The sequence below is a fragment of the Callorhinus ursinus genome, unplaced genomic scaffold, assembly GCF_003265705.2.
Source record: "Callorhinus ursinus isolate GAN/ISIS: 27379988/994484 unplaced genomic scaffold, GSC_fseal_2.0 scaffold2, whole genome shotgun sequence".
NCBI lineage: Eukaryota > Metazoa > Chordata > Mammalia > Carnivora > Otariidae > Callorhinus > Callorhinus ursinus.
In genome coordinates this window covers 18,401,667-18,412,027 of record NW_027397064.1, presented here as the reverse complement: position 1 = coordinate 18,412,027, position 10,361 = coordinate 18,401,667, and the positions used below count along the sequence as shown (strand labels likewise).

The 10,361-nt window shown below is 39.4% G+C and overlaps 1 long non-coding RNA gene across 1 annotated transcript in view; it reads right to left on the bottom strand.

The window, feature by feature from the left end:
- Positions 1-4,669: 4,669 nt before the first annotated feature.
- LOC141374636 (uncharacterized) overlaps positions 4,670-10,361 on the bottom strand; it is a 46,460-nt gene continuing 40,768 nt past the window's right edge. Inside the window, exon 5 of the long non-coding RNA XR_012381676.1 lies at positions 4,670-5,363. This is a non-coding gene — a long non-coding RNA (uncharacterized lncRNA). The remainder of the gene's footprint in view (positions 5,364-10,361) is intronic.

The window sequence follows — 10,361 nt, the reverse complement described above, 5'->3', positions numbered from 1 at the left end:
AGGAGTCAGTGGGATTCTAGCAGCACAGGGAGATTAAAGGGTTTGAGTAAGTGGTAACTTAGTGATTGCTTTCTGGAACCCAGTAAATTTGCAGACCACATCAAAGTTCCTCTCCTACTGGACCAGAAGTTTTCTACCCACAGGCACATTGGTTTTATGAGAAAGATATTTGATGGAAGACCCACACATTTTATAACGGTCTTCAGTTTTGTGAAGAATTGCTTTACATAAGACGGTGTCAAGCTTTTCTTCACATCTGCTGAGGACAAAAGGAGTATTCTGAGACTGACTACAAGAATGAACTTATTTTAAATGACCAGCATAAAGCTCTGGAATAGAGGGATAGTGTGCTGTCATATGGATTTTGGTTGTGGTTTTTCTTTCTTCTTTCTTATAAGACCTAATCATCTGCGAGATGGAAGACTAAGGGAAGAAAATTCTTCATCTAGTCCTCCTAAAAAGAATGTTGATTTAAAAAAGGTTTTCCTTAGAGTGTAGTAAGGATATTGAATTAAACAGTGGGCACGGGAGCTGCAAGAAGATGTTGAAACTCAGGTCATACTCGTGTCTCAAAGACTCAAAAGATCTCTTGACCAAAATTATTTCTATATTCCCTTTTGACTTACAGGTATCAAAGGAGAACTTGGATTTGTTTGAGTCCTAGATAGGTTCCAACTGACCAGTGATCTTGTATTATGTCAAAGCCTGACTACTGTTCTAGGGTGAGCTAATGATTTACCATTCATCCTTGCTTCATTCCATTTTCTGCCAACTATGCCCTGTCCACGGACAAGATATTAAAAACAGGGGTGCAAGGCAATGTCACCAAAATGGTAGAATAAAGACTTGCAAAAAAATCCCCTCCCTAAAAGCAGCCCCCATAAAAGTTGCAAAAACCGTCAGAATCTATTTTTTTCAGAACTCTGGAAATTAATCACAAGCTTGTAGCAACCCAGTAACTTATTTAAGAAAAACAACTGAATCTCAGTAAGAGCAGCAACTCTTAGCTTAGTCCCATCCCCATTCCCCAACTTAGTGGGAGCCTTGAGAAATATCCTGCATTCCTGGTACCTGACAGGGCGGAATGAAGCTGGAGCACTCTCAGAGGCTCATTCCCAAAGAATAATAATTATTTGACCTGTCTCCTAGTTCTCTAGTAGACCACACTCAAGAAGCTACATTTCACTCAAATGTCTTTTCACCCACCTCAGAACTTGCATAGTACTGAAAGCCTTTGAAGGTAGAGGCATTTGTCGAAATCATTTATCCGCTAGTGTTTTAATATGAGCACTGCTTGAGACCATGGGGGAGAACAATAGGCCAACCAAAATGCTTAAAAGAAAGCTAGACAGTGAGTTGTCTACAGGCACTTGGAAAATCTAGAAGATGATATCCTATGCATACAGTTATACCCATTCTCACGAAAGACCTGAGTTGGCCCTGGCTGACCTTGAGGCTCTGTACAAGCAGAAAATCAGTGAAAATAACACAAATATCCATCAACTGATGGGTGGATGGATAAATGTGATATATCCATATGATGGAATATTGTTCATCCATAAAAAAAGAATGAAGTAGTGATACATACATACTACAACATGGATGAATTTGAAAACATTATGCTGAGTGAAAGAAGAAAGACAAAAAAGGCCATATATTGTATGATTCCATTCATATGAAAAAATGTCCAGATTAGGCAAATCCATAGAGACAGAAAATTGAGTTAGTTGCCAGGGGCTGGGGGAAGGAGACCATTGGCAGCTCCTGGGTATGGGGTTTCTTTTTGAGATGATGGAAATGTTCTGGAATTGGATAATGATGATGATTGCACAACCTTGTGAATGTACTAAAAACCACTCAATTATATGCTTTAAAATGGTGAGTTTTATGTCATATGAAATTTTATGTAAATTGTATCTCAATGTTTTTAATGTGAATGTGAGAGAGATTGGGGTATTTCTTCTCCCCTCTCCTATTTTTCAGTTAGGCCTCTCTGGCAGCAGGCCTGTTCTTCTTTGTTTGAATTTCCCACTGGACGGTCCCTTCCCCAGGGCTCCAACTCACACCAGGAACCAGGAGCATTATTTCTTCTCTGTGTCCCTTGATATAAAAGTGGTAATGGTTTCCCACTCTTGCCATTCTAGACTGGGTGCCCCAAATTCTGTGTTTCCTTAACTCTTTTGACACCACCTGAAGACAGACCATCTCTGTAACTTTTGTTTCCTGGTGGGACTTGACTGATGTACAGGTGTTCCTAACTGAAAATGAAACCATATTCTCTGAAGCTCTGACATGCTGGAATGTGATCCTATCTTTCCAATAGGACAAGGAATGCAGATGTTTTCCAATGGCCTATGCTCAGCCCTATTGTCATCCCATTCTCTACTGTCTTGGGAAATCTGACCTCCCCCAATGTCTTCAGCTGTCACCTCAGTTTGGAATTTCTGTCTTTAATTAGATTCCTGACTTTTAGACTAACCTTTCTAATGGTACCATGAAGGTTTCCTCATGAATGTTTTTTAGATCTCTCAACTCAGTATGTACACTTGCCAATTTCATCCACCCATTCATTCAAATTAGACACACTATCTTCAAGTCCACCCTTTCTCATTGTTTAAACAGATCTGAAATCCCACTTACATTTTAGAGATACTTAGGAGTATTAGGTCTTCAGTTCCCCTGATTTCATCACCTTATGTTCCTACTTCCAAATATCCCCTCTAGGACCATTTTCTTCTTTGTAGGACATTCTCCTACATATCCACAATGCCATGATCACTCTCGAGAAACTTAACATTGATGCCATAATACTATCTACTATACAAGAAATATTCAAATTTTCCCAATTATCCTGACAATGTCTTTAATGGTTATTTTTAATCAAAGGTCAAATCTAATGAAATAGATTACAGTTATTTATCATGTCCTTTTATTCTTCATGAACAACTCCATCGCTTTTTTTTTTTCTTGTCTTTCACTGAGAGTGAGATTTTTGCAACACCCAAAGTCCCACAGACTTGGACTTTCCTGATTATATTCTCATGTTTAAATTCTGAGTAGACATATTTGGCCAGGATATAGTGTAAATGGCATTGGGTCTTCCCTGTGCATCACATCAGGAAGCAATAATGTCAGATTATCCCATTATGGGTAATGCTGTTTGATTATTGGTTAAGAGATGTCTAACAGATTTATTTCAAAGTAGAAATAACTTTTTTTTAATTAGTAAGTAACTTGAGAGGTTAAACTTTAAAACAGTATGTATACCTTGTTACTCAAGAATCTTTCATCAGAAGATTTTAGTATCCATTGCTGATACTTGCCTGAATTAATCATTACCTCAATGGTGACAAAATGGTCATTTTCTGTCATTCCTTCTACATTCCCCTAGCATTCTTCTGTAAAGATCCCTCTTCACTCTCTCATCTCATTTTGTCTTATGTGCTTGCTTGTTTTTAAATATCATTTTTAATTCAATTTAATAAAAGATATTATTATCGTTGTTCTTGGGCTACTCAATGTTTCCCTAATTTGGCCAGTGGAAACTTCTTCAAGCTAGCTCCTGTGTTCACTTGGTATGTCCCCACTGGTTTTTGAACAGTCTCTTGCTTTCAGGGACAGTAAGATACTCCAGATTCAACTTGTACTTTTCTCTCCTGATACCCCATTCAACAGAGCTAAGAAATATGTGTTGAAATCATGAGTCATTCTGATACTTTCAAATCTAACACAGAGAGCTCTTCATCTCCTCCCATCCCATATTTGTAGCTCCCTTCTCTCATGATACAACCTGGTTCCTAACAACACCCCGTGTTAATTCATTTGCTCTATCCTATATTTCACACAAAGTAGTATGGGAATTGTGATGCCAGTACCACAACCAACAGCAAACCTACCAAGTAAAGCCCAAATTTCTTTGCAATTCTTTTTTCTTTAGACTATACCCCACTAGGCATGTGTAGCCAGAGTTTTGTGTTCAGTTGGTTGGGATGATCCTTTCTTTCTGTGGGGCTCTGCTATCAACTGGCTGTACAGTAAGGTTCATTTGTTTCTCTTTTTGTTTAAATTAGGGGTCTGGGCCCTTGTTTATTTAATTTTATTTTTGCATATGCATAACGTTATGATGATTTAAAAGTAAAAACTATATGAGAAGACAAACTCAGAGAAGTGTCACTATTTCCTCATCCCTCTACCCTTTGCTCCTTCCTACCCTACACGTGTCATGGAGGCAACTATTTCATTAGCTTCTGGTTTATTCTTCCCAAGTTTCTTTTTGCAAAAAAGTGTATGAGTGTGTGTGTGTGTGTGTGTGTGTTCTTTCCTATTTCCTCTCCTTTCTTACATAAAAAGTAGCACTATATGTCCTCTTTTTCACTTTGTAATTTTTATTTGAAACCTATCCTGGAAATAACTGAACAATTAATAGAGATCTTCCCCCATTCTTTTTATAGTCGAATAGTTACTCCAAAGTGTTGATGTACTACAGCTTATTTAACCAATATTTCCTGTATTGGCACTCAGGTTGTTTCCATGATTTTATTCCTACAAATCACAGTTTGATGGATAACTTTGTTCATATGCTGTTTGCTTGTTTGTTTGTTTTGGGAGGGCGAGCTTCAGGGCAAGGTTCTGGGGGATCAGATTGCTGTCAAAGGATAAATGTTGTACAGATACTTTTTTAACTTTTGCCATAACTTCCTCCAGATGGATTATATCTTTTTTACTTCTATCAGCAGAGGCAGGAGCAAGATGGTGGAGGTGTAGGAGACCTGGATTTCGTCTGGTCTCGGGAATTCAGCTGGATAGGCATCAAACCATTCTGAACACCTACGAACTCAACAGGAGATCGAAGAAAAGAATAGCAACAACTCTCTGAACAGAAAGCAACCACTTTCTGGAAGGTAGGACGTGTGGAGAAGCGAATCCGAGGCAATATTCAGGAGGCTAGGTGGCGGGGGAGGGGGCCTCCGTAGGCCGCTACTGACAAGTAATAGAGTAGTGGAGGACAAAATTGGAACTTTTAGAAGTCTGCTCCACTGAGGGACGCTCCAGTGACTAAGTGGGGGGTGGAACCCTCGCTGGGAGAGTGTGGTCTCAGGACCCTCGGGGTCACAGGAAGACTGGGGGGGGTGCCTGAGCACGGCAGAGCTCCCAGGTATCAGAGCGGGGAAGCCGGCTGCAGAGACGGAGCTGAGGAGCGGGCTCTGAGCCCAGGGTTGCCATAAACCGTGATCCGCAGCAGAGTTGGGCCACTGCTCTTCCAGCAGGGACCCAACAAGCGGCAGATCCGGGGAGACTCCTCTTCCTCTCCTGAGAGGAGCAGCACAGGAGTACACCACAGGGAACTGCTGGGTTTGGAGACTCTACATGGGGTCGTGAGCCAGAGATAGAAACACTCGGTTACAGGCCAGGTAAGCACTTGAGTCCAGCTGGAGACCAGGAAGATGGGAGTGATTGACTGCTTTTCTCTGGGGGCTCACTGAGGAGTGGGGCCCCAAGTTCTCGGTTCCTCCGGGGCAGAGACTGGGAGGTCACCATTTTCACTCTCGTCCTCCAAAGCTGTATGGAAAGCTTGCAGGGAACGAAAGCTCCCTAGAGCAAATCCGAGCAGATTACGTAGCCCAAACCGACAAGGGTGGGGCAATTCTGCCTCCGGCAAAGACATTTGGGAACCACGGCAACAGGCCCTCCCCCCAGAAGCTCAGCAAGAACAGCCAGCCAAGACCAAGTTTACCGATCAATGAGAACGGCAGAACTCCAGGACTAGGGGAATACTGCACATTGAATTCATGGCTTTTTTAACATTATTCTTTAGTCTTTCAAAGTTAATTTTTTTAACTATCTTTCCTTATTTTTCTGAATTTTTCTTTTTCCCTTTTTCACCAACATCTTATCAATGGCTTTTCTAAAAAATATTTTTTTATTTTTCATTTTTAGAGTCATATTCTATCCCTTCATAGTAGTTACCCTTATTTTTGGCATATATATATAAGTTGTTCCCTCTTTATAATTTTGAGATACAGTTTCTTCTAACAGATCAAAATATACCCTAAATCTCTAGTGTATGGCTTTGTTCTGGTCTCCTGCCTGATCACATTCTCTCCCTTTTTTTTTTTAAAAACTTTTTCTTTTTTCAACCAACTTCTTATCTTATCAATTCCTTTTATAAAATCTTTTATAATTATCATCTTTACAGTCATATTCCATCCCTTCATTTTATTAACCCTTATTTTTGTACATATATAAGTTTTTCTTTCTTTAAAGTTTTGGGAGGCATTTCTTCTAACAGACCAAAATATGCCCAAAATCTAGTGTGTGGCACTGATCTATGCACCAGCCTGATCATATTTGCTCATATTCTGTTTTGTTTTGTTTTGTTTTTGTTTGTTTTTATCTTTTCCTTTTTCTTTTTTTTCTTTTTCTTTTTTTTTTTTTCTTTCCCTTTGTTTGCCCCTGGTTTCAGGTCTTTTCTGATTTGTTTAGTGTATATTTTCTGGGGATGTTGTTACCCTGTTAGCATTTTGTTCTCTCATTCATCTATTCTCCTCTGGACAAAATGACAAGATGGAAAAAAATCACCTCAACAAAAAGAACAAGAGGCAGTACCGACAGCCAGGGACCTAACCAATAGAGACATTAGTACAATGTCAGAACTAGAGTTCAGAATGATGATTTTAAAGATACTAACTGGGCTTGAAAAAAGCATGGAAGTTATTAGAGAAGCCCTTTCTGGAGAAATAAAAGAACTAAAATCTAACCAAGTCGAAATCTAAAAGGCTATTAATGAGGTGCTATCAAAAATGGAGGCTCTAGCTGCTAGGATAAATGAAGTAGAAGAGAAAATTAGTGATATAGAAGAACAAATGATGGAAAATAAAGAAGCTGAGAAAAAGAGAGATAAATAACTACTGGATCAGGAGGGCAGAATTCGGGAGATAAGTGATACCATAAGACAAAACAACATTAGAATAATTGGGATCCCAGAAGAAGGAGAAAGAGAGAGAGGGGCAGAAGGTATATTGGAGCAAATTATAGCAGAGAACTTCCCTAATTCGGGGAAGGAAACAAGCATGAAAATCCAGGAGGCACAGAGAACCCCTCTCAAAATCAATAAAAACAGGTCAACACCCCAACATCTAAGAGTAAAACTTACGAGTCTCAGAGACAAAGAGGAAATCCTGAAAGCAGCTCAGGAGAAGAGATATGTAAACATTAGATTGGCAACAGACCTATCCACAGAGACCTGGCAGGCCAGAAAGGACTGGCATGATATATTCAGAGCACTAAATGAGAAAAATCTGCAGCCAAGAATACTATATCCAGCTAGGCTGTCATTGAAAATAGAAGGAGAGATAAAAAGCTTCCAGGACAAACAAAAACTAGAGCAATTTGCAAACACAAAACCAGCCCTACAAGAAATATTGAAAGGGGTCCTCTAAGCAAAGAGAGCCTAAAAGCAACATAGACCAGAAAGGAACACAGACAATATTCAGTAACAGTCACCTTATAGGCAATACAGTGGCACTAAATTCATATCTTTCAATAGTTACCCTGAATGTAAATGGGCTAAATGCCCCAGTCAAAAGACACAGGCTATCAGATTGGATAAAAACACAAGACCCATTGATATGCTATCTGCAAGAGACTCATTTTAGACCCAAAGACCCCCCCAAATTGAAAGTGAAGGGGTGGAAAACCATTTACCATGCTAATGGACACCAAAAGAAAGCTGGGGTGGCAATCCTTATACCAGACGAATTAGATTTTAAACCAAAGACTGTAATAAGGGATGAGGAAGGACACTATATCCTACTTAAAGGGTCTAACCAACAAGAAGATCTAACAATTGTAAATATCTATGCCCTTAACATGGGAGCAGCCAATTATATAAGGCAGTTAATAACAAAAGCAAAGAAACACATCAACAACAATACAATAATAGTGGGGAACTTAACACCCCCTCACTGCAATGGACAGATCTTCTAAGCAAAAGATCAACAAGGAAATAAAGACTTTAAAGGACACACTGGACCAAATGGACTTCACAGATATATTCAGAACATTCCATCCCAAAGCAACAGAATACACATTCTTATCTAGTGCCCATGGAACATTCTCCAGAATAGATCACATCCTAGGTCATGAATCAGGTCTCAACCGGTACCAGAGGATTGGGATTATTCCCTGCATATTTTCAGACCACAATGCTTTGAAACTAGACCTCAATCACAAGAGGAAAGTCAGAAAGAACTCAAATACATGGAGGCTAAAGAGCATCCTCCTAAAGAATGAACGGGTCAACCAGGAAATTAAAGAAGAATTTAAAAATTTCATGGAAACAAATGAAAATGAAAACACAACTATTCAAAATCTTTGGGATACAGCGAAGGCAGTCTTAAGAGAAAAGTATAGAGCAATATAAGCCTTTCTCAAGAAACAAGAAAGGTCTCAAATACACAACTTAACCTTACACCTAAAGGAGCTAGAGAGACAACAACAAATAAAGCCTAAACCCAGCAGGAGAAGAGAAATCATAAAGATCAGAGCAGAAATCAATGAAATAGAAACCAAAAGAACAGTAGAACAGATCAACAAAACCAGGAGCTGATTCTTTGAAAGCATTAACAAGATTGATAAACCCCTGTCCAGACTTATCAAAAAGAAAAGAGAAATGACCCAAATCAACAAAATCATGAATGAAAGAGGAGAGATCACAACCAACACCAAAGAAATACAAACAATTATAAGAACATATCATGAGCAACTCTATGCCAGCAAATTAGATAACCTGGAAGAAATGGATGCATTCCTAGAGATGTATCAACTACCAAAACTGAACCAGGAAGAATTAGAAAACCTGAACAGACCTATAACCACTAGGGAAATTGAAGCAGTCATCAAAAATCTCCCAACAAACAAAAGCCCAGGGCCAGATGGCTTCCCACAGGAATTGTACCAAACATTTAAAGAAGAATACCTATCCTTCTGAAACTGTTCCAAAAAATAGAAATGGAAGGAAAACTTCCAAATTCATTTTATGAGGCCACCATTACCTTGATCCCAAAACCAGACAAAGACCCCATCAAAAAGGAGAATTACAGACCAATATCCTTGATGAACACGGATGCAAAAAATCTCACCAAAATACTAGCCAACAGGTTCCAACAGTACATTAAAAGGATTATTCACCACGACTAAGTGGGATTTATCCCTGGGCTGCAAGGTTGGTTCAACAACTGCAAATCAATCAATGTGATACAATACATTAATAAAAGAAAGAACAAGAACCATATGATCCTCTCAGTAGATGCAGAAAAAGCATTTGGCAAAGTACAGCAGCCTTTCTTCATCAAAATTCTTCAGAGTATAGGCATAGAGGTTACATACCTCAATATCATAAAAGCCACCCATGAAAAACCTACAGCGAATATCATTCTCAATGGGGAAAAACTGACAGCTTTCTCCCTAAGGTCAGGAACGCGGCAGGGATGTCAATTATCACCACTGCTATTCAACATAGTATTAGAAGTCCTAGCCACAGCAATCAGACAACAAAAAGAAATAAAAGGCATCCAAATCGACAAAGAAGTGAAACTCTCACTTTTGCAGATGATATGATACTGTATGTGGAAAACCCAAAAGACTCCACCCCAAAACTGCTAGAACTCATACAGAAATTCAGTAAAGTGGCAGGATATAAAATCAATGCACAGAGATCTGTGGCATTCCTATACATCAACAACAAGACAGAAGGAAGAGAAATTAAGGAGTCGATCCCCTTTACAATTGCACCCAAAACCATAAGATACCTAGGAATAAATCTAACCAAAGAGGCAAAGAATCTGTACTCAGAAAACTATAAAATACTCATGAAAGAAATTGAGGTAGATACACACAAAAAATGGAAAAACGTTCCATGCTCGTGGATTGGAAGAACAAACATTGTGAAGATGTCAATGCTCCCTAGAGCAATCTACACATTCAGTGCAATCCCCATCAAAATACCATCCACTTTTTTCAAAGAAATGGAACAAATAATCCTAAAATTTGTATGAAACCAGAAAAGACCCCAAATAGCCAGAGGAATGTTGAAAAAGAAAAACAAAGCTGGCAGCATCACAATTCCGGACTTCAAGCTCTATTACAAAGCTGTCATCATCAAGACAGTATGGTCCTGGGAGCCTGGGTGGCTCAGTTGGTTAAGCGACTGCCTTCGGCTCAGGTCATGATCCTGGAGTCCTGGGATCGAGTCCCACATCGGGCTCCCTGCTCAGCAGGGAGTCTGCTTCTCCCTCTGACCCTCTTCCCTCTCGCGCTCTCTATCTCTCATTCTCTCTCTCTCAAATAAATAAATAAAATCT